Source organism: Egretta garzetta, unplaced genomic scaffold (genome assembly GCF_000687185.1).
Source record: "Egretta garzetta isolate BGI_Z169 unplaced genomic scaffold, ASM68718v1 scaffold18, whole genome shotgun sequence".
NCBI classification, from domain to species: domain Eukaryota; kingdom Metazoa; phylum Chordata; class Aves; order Pelecaniformes; family Ardeidae; genus Egretta; species Egretta garzetta.
The window spans coordinates 5,651,395-5,663,500 of record NW_009260616.1 but is presented as its reverse complement, the minus strand read 5'-3'; positions in this window follow the sequence as shown (position 1 = coordinate 5,663,500).

Genomic DNA, 12,106 nt, shown 5'->3' with positions numbered 1-12,106 from the left:
ACTTTTCTATTCATCACCCTCACAAATATGTTTCCTGTTCCATCATTCTTCCAGTAGCAGTGGAAATCTTTCATTCTGTGGCTTTCTTTTTTATCTTTTGATGATGGATAGGATCTCTGAAAGGGGGGAGAGGGCAGGTAGGTTTCATAAGAATACAGGTGCTGGTTTTCACCTGTGCTTCAGCACATGGTATGATTCTGGTGCTCTGCCACATTACCTCACTGCTTCAGTGTTTTTAAGTATTCACGATGTGCTTTACTTTCTCTCTCCTCTTTTCTTTACCCTTCTCTTTCTTCCCCTCAGGAGGAGAAGCATTTCTTTTTTAAAGAGGTGGATAGGATGGATCACATTCTCATCTTCCTCTGCACCCAAACTAAGGAAAAGAAGTTATAAACTTTTGTTGAAACACTTCAAGGAAAACCAAGTTTTTGTAAAAGTTATATTCATGAAGTACAGTTTATTTCTGATAAGCTCTACTAAGCATGTATATATTTGGGTTTTTTTCCTTTGTTTCCTGTGGTAAGTACTCCTTCACGATGAGATTAAGCATCTTTTTCTGCACAGGAGACTTATCTCAGAATAAGATAAAATACAACTTAAACAAGTACACTGGTAGATTATTCACAGAATCACAGAATGGTTAAGGCTGGAAGGGACTTCTGGAGGTCATCTGGTCTAACACACCTGCTCAGTCAGGGCCACCTGGAGCTAGTTGCCCAGGGCCATGTCACATTATTCCCTTCTCTTTTCCTGTCTTCACTGTCCTTTTCTTAACATAGTCTTTCTTTTCCGGTATGAACTCATGTTTCTCAGAAAGAGGTTAGGTATAAACTAAAACCAACCAGTGATACTGCAACAAGGAAGTCCTCATGGTGTATAACTGTGATATAACTAATATGTAACTAATTATATATACCTAATTATCATTAGTAAGACTTTCATGTGTACTAATATAATTAACAAATCTTTTGTGCATACCCAAATTCCTAGCTTCTAGTGGGAAGCCTACAAATAATGATACCCGCTCCACTGTTGAAAACGTTGGTTTTACAGTTCAGTACCTGTCATGGTTTGTGGGCGGGCACTATGTTAGACCACCCCTTTTGGCACTGGAAAGTGTACTGACTGATTAGAGGCTGATTTAAATTGAAAGCTACATCTCTGGGTTGGGCTTGATCTGTTAATATTAGGTGATTATACTACTAAGAGAGGGTATACTATTAAAATAAGGTTCTTCTGTGTGTGCTGGCTCTGCATACAGGTCCGTCTTTCCTTAATGTTTAAAGTTGACTGGGTATTAGAACTTGGCCAGTGAAATTTCTGAGTCATCGGAATGTATCCTCATTTCTCCTGCAATATTTATCAGCAAAATATTTCCAGCTAGAAGGGACATTTGGACAATTATAGATGTATTCCCAGTTGCCCATTCTGTGTGCCAGCCTTTGCTGATGTTTTGTTGTATGTGCTCCATTATATCACAAGCAATCATGAAATAGAGCAAATCTTTGGCACCATTTGTCTTCATTAGGTTCTTGCAACAGAAGTGACACATCCAGTGACTACACAAATACCAAAGCAATGCTACCAATAATATTTTTCTTCCTGGTACTAAAACCTGTCAGAAAGAAACTAAAAACAAAACTCAGCATCCTCTGTAAGACAGATAGCATTGTTATGCTACCAGGAAAAGGATGTTCATCTGTATGAGGAAAGCACCTTCTTTAGCAGACTCTAAGGTGAAATGATTTTGGCTTCTGATTTATTTTAATGTTCTCAGACAGACTGAAGTCTCTATAGATTTATCTCCCTGGAGCAGTGCTAAGCCTGTCTGCATTTGACCCTTCTGTTGGGAAATCCTGGTTCAAAGCTCCCGAATGTTTAACAGCCTGACAGCGCTCAGCTGTGCTTATTCCTATCAAGTGCTTTTGTTGACTTTCCCTTACAATCTGGTACAAATTTAATGTTAGTCTCAGGCAAAGCTCTCTAATGATAAACGTATCATAGAACAACAGATTCACATGAAGCAGAAAAAGATCGATCACCTGAATATATAAATATGTAGGCAATGTTCCTGTATTGAGTCTTGCATAGTGGAAGAGATGAACTAATAACTCTCAGCAAGATCTATATATTTCAACAAGCTTTGTTCATGGGATACTACATAGCTGAGAAGCCCTGACAGAATCTGAAGAAGAAATGACATCGTAAGTGATCATTTCTTCTCATACTGCTCTAGCACAGGAACACTTTGGCTCTTTCTCAGCCAGAATGCAACAGGCTCACCTGTTCTCCATGAGAAATCAGATATATTAAAAAGTGGTGTGACAGATGTACCATTTTTTCCCTTAATATCTTCTAGTGCACCAGCAAGGAAGATACAACACTACAGTGAATGCCTTCTCTCCCCCAAATATATCCAGACTGCAGTATGTCTATTCCATTCATGTATAAACATTTAATGCAGCCAGTTAAGATAAAAGGTGATTGTGATTGCTCTGAATCACCTTCTGAAAGTGTTTATCACTCTCCATGGACTAGAGAGGTAGTCTAGGCAGACTACTTAGCTAACTTAGCTACCTACATTATGTTCCTGACTTGTCCCCAAAGAATAATTAACACAGTCTCTGCAAGGAAATGGCTGAAACACACATGACTCCTTTTTAGACTGTACAACTTGTGTTTTGATTTACAAGACAGAATTAGACTAATGAAGGATCACAGTCAAAAAATGCTAGGCAAAAATAAGCCAGTCCTTTCAAAAAGTAACACTAAGGATTCATTAGTGTGATTATTTACACATTTTTGGAACTTTCTAAGTTTCACATCGACATTTGATGTCTCATACATCCCACGCAATTTATTCGCTCATTCCAGCACTGGTCATACACTTCTGCGTTCTAAAGCCTAGCCTGTCAGACTGTACAGTATTTCTTCCAAGCATGAAAGTTTTACCTCTCTCCACCATTGCCAAGATCCTTTCCAGAACACTTTTGTTATCAGACTTTCTTTTTCACTAGTCCAGCAACACATTAACTGAATTAGTTCTTTCCATATAAAATTTTCGTGACACATCCTTGCCAAAATTGACCTTGAACACTCTTCTGTTATTTTAATTAGACTTACCTGGACTGATGTTTCCCAGAAGATTAATAAGAAAACATTTTTTAAAAATGGTCTGTGCATTTCGAAGATACAGAAAAAAAAGTTAATATCATTGCACATATGAGAAACTAAGGAAGAGGAAAGTGAATGTATTTGTTTGGAATCATAAAGGAAGAGCAGCATTATTAATCTCATAATGAACAGGTACATACAAGACACATAAATGAATGTTGTTCTGCAGCAGTTGAATTAATGAATCCCCCATGCCCCTCCATGATAGTAGTTCCCTTCCATACTCTTGTAACTTTCCCTATCTCAGGATGTCTTGCCAAACCCTTATGGCCTACTCCCACAATGTCATGAGCTCTCCCCTTGTCACCTAGCTGCATGGCACACTCTTAATTTTTTCAGCAAAGAGGCAGGCCAAAACACTGCCTGTTGAAGATGTACTGATGAGCACCACCACTTGGATGGCTTATTGGCTTATTGTTGTTCCCATTTCCACATGCTTTTCCACCAAGAGAAGCACCAACATGGCATCTCTCCTCTACCTAGGCACCACTTTGACTGACGTTTGCCGGAACTAAGCCAATTTAAGAACTAACTCCTCTGCCAGACTTGGTGGAAATTTGCCTAGCAATTCACAGCTGCATAAAGAAAACAGACATGAACAGACATGAAGTCTCATTTCCTTAAGAAACTGGTCCCAAAAAGGTACTAACACAACTTTGTTTCACAGAAGGCTTTCTAGTATCTAAGTTCTGTCTATCAAAACTGCAGACCTGTGGTTCAGTAGTAATTCTGCACCAAACTGGAAAGTTTTGCTGACATAATGCATTACTGTTACTGTTATCTCATTGTTTTCACGTTGTCTATCTTCTGTCTATGGGTCTCTTTGGATTAGAATATTTTTTCAATAACTGTAATGCAGTACTAGGTAAAGTTCAGATATGATTTGGCTTGAGCTATGACATGGGATATTTCCTATCAGAATGGTTTACATTTTTAATTCTTTAAGGAGGGTGACCTCTACTTTCCTGTACATTATTGGCATGGAAATGCCTTATCCTCTGACATGCTGCCATTTATTTGGGGCATTTGGTAAGTTTCCAACTTCCAATTGTATTAATTCATGTCACCTTTACATTCTCTTTCTTCAGTCAATTAATGAAAAATAAATTATGACCCTACTCTAATTTAGGACAACAAAGCCAACTTTTCTATTTGTCAAAGGAGCCTTTCACCTCAGAAATTCTTGAGACAATTCCTGTTGGCAGATGCTTTTTAGCAGTATCTCATTTCCTCTTGTTCCTCCCACAATTTTCGTGCACCGTATTTAGCAGAGAGCGACAAACTGACAGTTGTAGAGAGTTGTAGCCATTAGCTATGTTGCTATAGCTGTTGATCTGACATGAAAAAGCAGAAGATTGAGAAAATTCTTAACTGAGACCACCTTCATTTTCAGAAGCTTCATGAATCATGATGAAAGTGCTGAATAGTGATCTCTCATCCTGTTTGGCCTGAGGCAGTCTTTATGTCCTATATAGTATGACTTCTCAAATAGACCATGGAGCCTAGCAAGGATTTTCTTTAACGAACTATTAAATTTTGAAAAGTCTGCCAGTCTAAGACTGGAACAGATAAAGCCAGTGATGGAGAAAGACATAATGTATCTTTAGAGACACTGATGGTCCAAAATTGGTTACATGTGCTTCACTGATAAACAGAGCAGCTCCTTCTTGGTTAGGATACTAATAGCAGACGTGTCCCGGGCTTACTAAACAACAACTGTGATGGTCTTTCCTAATATACCCTAATGTTCTGAGTGCTGGCGAGAACTGCTTCTGTGGAGAAGACTATTTCACTTTTTCTTCACTAAACTTTGTCTGTGAAAATATTCCAAGGTCAAATTTAAATCCAGTTTAAAAAAAATGCTATGGAGTCTGTCAACAAAATAAAAAAGTTGAACTGAAAACATATAAGGAGCTATTAAGTTATTTAAGAAAATTATTCTGAAATAACAAAATTTCAAATTACAGCACAGTAAGCTCCAGAGATGTCTCTGGACCCAGAGAAATGTGTAACATTATCATTCTGAGCTCAGATATCATATTAAAGATCAGTGAACAGACAGTACATAAAAGTAGTACCATTTGACTGTTAATAAAATAGATAAGTCTTCCTTCATATAAGAACACATGAATACTAGATTCAAAAGTCTGTACCAAAATCATGTATTATTCTAATAAAGACAAATTTTAGGTATGACTCCTGCAGACTAGCTCAACGGAGTTTTGCAGGCATGGAAGTGGCATAACCCCACTGAAATAACTGGAGAAAAAAAGTTTCTGTATATCATAATTCAAGAACCAATGTTTTCAAACTAAAAACATTTTTAGTCATTTTATAAGAACTCCACTGACTTTAGCCAAGATATTAATTACTTTTACCACACCATAAAAAGGTGAAATGCAATCCAACATCTACAAATGCTGAGATGTATTGGCACTGTATAATCAGCATCAGAGGCATGGTATCTGCCTGAGACAAGCAATTCTTTTCTATCTATGGATCATGAGAGAAACAATGCCAACAGAAGTGTTATTATTTGCAAGGTACATTTTTATATCACTAGAACAGAAGCCTGTTCTCTTCTTAAGAGTGAAAAAAATTATATCAGAATTATTTTGATGTTATGCTTTGTGGTAGGTAATTGGTGAAAATCAGGAAAGCTGGCTAATCAGCCATCATTTGATGTTTAAAAGACTATTTTTATTCCATTTGGAATGAAAATATTTGAACATGTTCACCAAACAGATTTATCCCACAATGAATTCTTTCAGATTGCAAAGGTCAGCATTTGGAAGAGTAACAGTCCTCTTTTACTCCTTTCTAGCTTTTCCCTCTCTCTCTTTCTGCATTCCCTTTTTCTACAGCCTCTGGAAATAACAAGATAGACTCCCTTGGATTAAAAAAAAAAAAAAAACCTTTCTCAAGAGCTATGTCAAATTCAATAACTCTCATGAAATATAGCAACGAAATAATTGATTTAAAAGACAACTATTGTAACTGTGTCAGGTTGACCTTGGCTGGATGCCAGGTGCCCACCAAAGCTGCTCTATCACTCCCCTCCTCACCTGGACAGGGGAGAGAAAATATAACGAAAGGTTCATGGGTCAAGATAAGGACAGGGAGAGATCATTCACCAGTTACCATCATGGGCAAAACAGACTCAACTTGGTGAAATTAGTTTAATTTATTACCATTGAAATCAGAGTAGGGTAACGAGAAATAAAAACTAAATCTTAAAACACCTTCCCCCCACCTTTCCCTTCTTCCCAGGCTAGTAGGCTTCTAGATATGAGTGGCTGAATGCTAACTTCTTTCCTACAATCATGCATTTGTTTCAATGTGTGATGTATTGAAATCAGTAGTCAGTTTATCCAAACTTGATATCCTGTCTGATCTCTTCAGTGTTAAGAAGACTTGAATTTTTTTCTTATATATTTTCCTGCACTAGTAGAAAGGACTTTGATGGAACCTAAAAAGAAACTGTAATTTCCTTTCATGTGGGAAAAAGATCCTTTTTGTAACCCATCAGAAATCAGTGTGCCAGGCTGGGGAGTACATTTAGAGAAATGATCATTCAGGAGAAAGTTCTTCAGCAAAATTAATTTAATTGCCAAAGAACATCAAGGACAAAGTAACTAGGACTGTAATAATGAAACTTTTATAAGACCTAATAAAGAATAACATTATCAATTCAGGGAGGATAGGAAAGGACTAGATGATCTTTGAGAATGGAAAAACAGGAAGGGATGAAACAGGACTACAGAGTAGAAGGTTGTTCACAGAGGGACTATGACCTGACAGTTAATCATCTGGAAATGAAAAAGCATGAGGATGAGGATTAATGATTGAGGGACTGGTGATCCATAAGATGCAGCTATGAGAACATACATTAAAAAAAAATTTAACTAGGCAAAAATACTGTTGTAGCTCCCTGAAGATGAAAGAGCAAGTTATAAAGCAAATATTATGCTATTTTATTTGGTAACATTCTATCCCTTATAGGAAAGAAAAGAGTTCAGCTTCTGGATTCATATTTTGACACCATTGTTTCTCCTAACGTCAACATCTGTTATTTAACTGAAATATTAAGTGACCTAACTGGAATACATCTTTGCTTCAGATTTAAAATTATGACAGTAAATAATATTTGTCCCAGAACATGTTGCCTACTCTATTAAAACCTATCTATTGTTTGCTAGAAAGTCACCCAAAATTGTTTGTGTGATTAGGATTTCAGCTCCTGGGGGCAGGACAATTTCATCATTGAAATAAATTGCTAGAAAAGCATTTCTTTCACCCTGGTAACATCTTTCAAGCCAATTTATCCTTGGTGGATTTTCAGAACATCTTTTCTAACATGTATTATTCAGTTATTAGCTATAACGAAATCCAAATCCAATCTGAGTTCTCTAAGATATGAACCTGTCCTTTTCCACTTCCTGAAACTAGAGAAAATATTTTCAAAATGAGGGAACACAGCACCTTAGTGAGAGCAAAATGAGATACTACATTTGTCACAGTCTCCCTTAAAAGCGCCCATTAAAATTGCTAAGCTTGCTGAGAAAAGAGGATGAAAGTTAACTTAAATAATTAAACATACCTAGGGCACCTCACCTACATGCTGTACTGGCTTTCAAAGTAGTTATTTGTGAAGAACCTTTCACAAGCGCATACTGGGGTCACTGTGTCTTTGTGTCCTCTGTTGAAAAATAAATAATTCAACAATTAGTGTCCTGGCTATATTGTAAAACACCCCACCCATTCAGTGAAGAAACAAGGAGACATCAGCTGTGTACAGAGTGTTTTTTCTTTTCTGATGAAAGGAGAAAAAAAACAAGCAAATTTAGTCCAGTGGTTTTAGTAAGGATCTCCCTCTGCTTTATTTTCTCCCAAAATGTGTTATACATATGACATTACCTGAAAAAAAAAACCTTTCCACTTGCCTCATGAAAACTCATAAATTCTCTATAAATCCTTCAACATTCAAACAATTCAGTGCTGTTTCCGGACATCAAACTATCAACTCTTAACCTCCATCTCCTTAGCTGCTTGTGGAGTCTCTTTTTGCAACCTTATTCACAGCAGTAGCAAAAGCACGTGATATGACCCATTGCCTCTAGTGTCAAGGCTCAGGATAGTGGATTATTCTGTACCTTCTAGCTACTTAGTATTTAAGTGGGAAATAAGATATCTTTAGCTCAAGAGAAGAATATGTGTATCTCAGTAGCAGTATTCTGGAAGAAAAATGAAGGCACGGTGTAGGCAGGAGTGCAAAAGAGAATTATGTTTGGTTCCTGCCAAGTGACCAGTTCACTTTCTTTATGCATCATTGATTCCTTCTCCAGCCCAAATCACAAAAGACGATGGAGAATGAAATGTTATCATTGCCAATCTGGACTACATGTGATGCACAAGGCTCTAAATGAGAAGGTCCAGTTCTTGGTTCTGCTGGGGTAAAACTGTGTGGAGAATGTATTACTAAGGTCCTTTGGGGCAAAGGGTCTGGTAAAATTCTGCTTTCTCACATTTGTCTAAAACTCCACATTTTCAATCCCTAATGCATCAGACCCAGGGCAAGAAAACAGGGGAGAGAGAGAGACCTCTCTATGTTGTCCCCACATCAAAGCACTTCCGTGCAGAGCATAAGGACAGTAGAGAAAACATTATTTAGTGTATGTCTTTATATGCATTGGTGGTTACATCTGATTTTGTTTCATAACTAATGACAGGGATAAAGAAATATTTTTCACAATTTAAGTTCAGGTCCTCCACAATGCTAGCAAAAGGAAGGGATCACACAAGCCCATACCACTTCCTTCAGGCCTATCAGTGATCTGGCAGTAGGAAACAAAATAGTTTGAAATGGTGCTATTTGTAACATTTCTGACATATTAATTACATTGTTACTTTCTTGTTTCTTCTGGGTTGAAATTCTACACAAAATTTGAGGGAAAGGAGTTGTAAATCTTAAACTTGGCTTCTAACAGTGTTGGGTTTTTTTCTCTAGGAGTTGTTTACATTCTGTGTTCTTTGAAGACTGTGTGTTTGGTGCAGCACTGTATCTTCAGCATAAAACCAGAGAGCATGACATTTTCTGGAGATAAATTGTCATCAGAAAAGCTGCAGAGTGGAAAAATATTGGCAGATTTCACTAATTTTGCTCAGTGCTACACCTAAATCTGTGAGGTCACAAAGGAGGCATGAACCTCTAGATATTTTATTATCTTTTGGATGTAAAGTTATGACTTGGAAATCCCATCATGTCATGGAAATCCCATCCCAGGCAACTCAAGCAGGAATCTTTTAGCTAAGCAAAATAAACCAGTTTGATTCAAACCATTTTGTGTGGTGAAATAAGCCTTTTCTCAATGAAGAGGACTGGACTGTAAAAGGCATAAAGAAGCAGCCATGCACAAAGCTTATTTCAGTGTTAAACACTCCAGCTTCTGAAGACACTGAAATCTTGAGGACAGCTGCTTAGCAACTGTCCATAGGTAACTGAAATTGAAAGAAGGCAACACCAGTAACCTTAAGTATCATTAGAATAAGGACCTGAAACAGCCCTTCCAGAGGTCATCTTGTGAAGGAAAAAAAAGAAAAAAATCCTAGCTAGTTTTAAGATGGGGTTTGCTATGTTTATGAAAATGAATTTATGCTGTCGTTATCCCCATGATATCAGGACACCAGCCTCAGTAATTACAATGGCACTTTCTGTTCCAGTTTTGTATAAATTCTGACACTCCCAATGCTTGGACAAGGTATTTGTGCAACCTCTTTTTTGTCCTGATGTTATTTCAAAGTTTCTGGGGCTGTGACTATCCTCCAGGAGTTTGGAGAGATGTATGAAAGTGCATCAGGCAGTGATTCAGCATGAAAGAGAGGCTGTGCTTCATTTAACCTGTCCATCACGCCCCTCGCCTCCGCCAGGCAGGACCCTGCCAGGCAGGCTGCTGACTGCAGTATCCTCGGTGGCAATAGGGCTGTTCAGAGACAAGGGGTGAAATGTGTCTTCTTCCGACCACAGCAATAACTTATTGGCCTGAGGAGAGAGGAGATACTTTAGCAAAGCTAGTCCCAGGCCAACAAATGAAACAAAATCCTATTTAGATCCTACTGTGTAGATGGTACAAATGCAGAAACATTAGTGTGTGCACTCCAGAAAGATATGCTCTTAATGAGCAGAGACTTGAATTCTGTTACACTTTGAATCTCCAGATGGTTGTAAAGTATAGCCCTTAGTAAAATTCATTGCAGTCTGAGCTGAAAGTAATAGCTACCAAATGCATGACTTAAAGAAATGAGCCCATCTACCTAAATAAATGAGGGTGAAGGACAAGGAGGGAAACCAGATCCTTTCCTCGATAGTAGCTCTGTGGTTTTTTAATATATCAGTAGTGAACTAATTTCTTTCCTACTTGCCTCTTCTGAGTCAAAAGTAGCAATATTATCTTTGCCATCTGTTCCTGCTGTTTCACATAGCCAGCACTTTGGTGCCATTCAAATCAAGTATCAGCCAGACAGCCCTTGGCCCCAAACCCATCCTCATCTCAATAATAGGTGCAGTTGCTATGGCTGGGTTGGGTGTTTTGGATGGCCACTGCTGAAGGTCAAGGGCTAGACCACTCTCACACCAGACCCATGTTCAGAGCAGACAAAGGAAACCCTGATATACCTCACCCACAGAAATGGAAATGGTACTGTGTCCTTGCTCAAGTTCTCCTCGATCAAAATATGCAGAAAATAGCCAAGTTAAGATGGAGGCTCTGAGAAAAATAAGCACTTGCTACAGTTGCTACAAAAGGTATACATTTGTTAGAGAATTTTTCAATTATATATGTCTGTACAATAGGCTAAGATATTAGAAAATATCTGCATTTTTAACTTTCAAAATTGTCAAAACTAACTATTTTGTTGTTTTCTAACAAAAAAGCTTATACTTCCCTGCTCTGAGATAACTTTTGTTTTCAATTAATCCAAACATATTCCATTTAAGCACAATAACTTTTTTAGATCTCAGTGAAAGTTTAAAAAAAAAAGTGGAAAATATACTTTATTTGAATCAAAGGCATTTTGGACTTTGATTTTTGTAAGCCTTAAATTTTGATGCTTTATTCCAATTTAATATAGACCATTTTTCTTCAGTAAATCCATTTTCAAATAAAATAAGAGAAGCTTTCATCCTCATTTCCTCCCCAGGTTGTTCTTGCAGTTGCAATTCAGAAAGAAGTTGTGTATAAGGCAGTATCTCCATGTGTCTATTATTCAGGTTATGGCTACTGGGACAACCTTGTTCCAGATTCCAAGTTACTGAAAGATGTATTATTTTATTACCCAGTCAGGGACTTTTACTGAGATGCATGCTTCAATTTTTTTTTCAATCTTTGAGAAAGTCTTCTACATTGTGTGCAAACCTGGAAGAAAACAAACAGCAAGTTATCAAAATAAATCTCACTCAGCTGAAAAAGGCCGAATAGAGGTTAATCCAATTACTTAATGGTTGTCTCCTTTTGCCTCTTCCTTCAGGCAACTGTGCTTTTACATGTTCTGCTTCCCTCTCCTAACGTGATTCTTGAGAGTTCTTTACAAAGGAGAAAATACTTCATCGTGCTCTCTAAACCAAATCTTTCTCCATTATGGAGGAATAGAAATATGCTCAAAAAATTGTACGTGTAGTGTTGAAACTACTCATTCACAGCAAATATTTAATTTTCATTTAGAGTGAACAGGCCATCACTCTTAAATTTGTTTTACTTATTCTTGAGGTCAGACCTCTTACTGAATTAAATATATAGTAGGAATAGCACTGAAAATTTGATCAATAACATTAATTTATTTCATCAATAACAGTAATGCTTGACTCCAGTAAATACATGACTCCAGAAAAAAACTGGATAAATAGCAGTAGGAGCCAAATAAATATGCTTAATAGAAC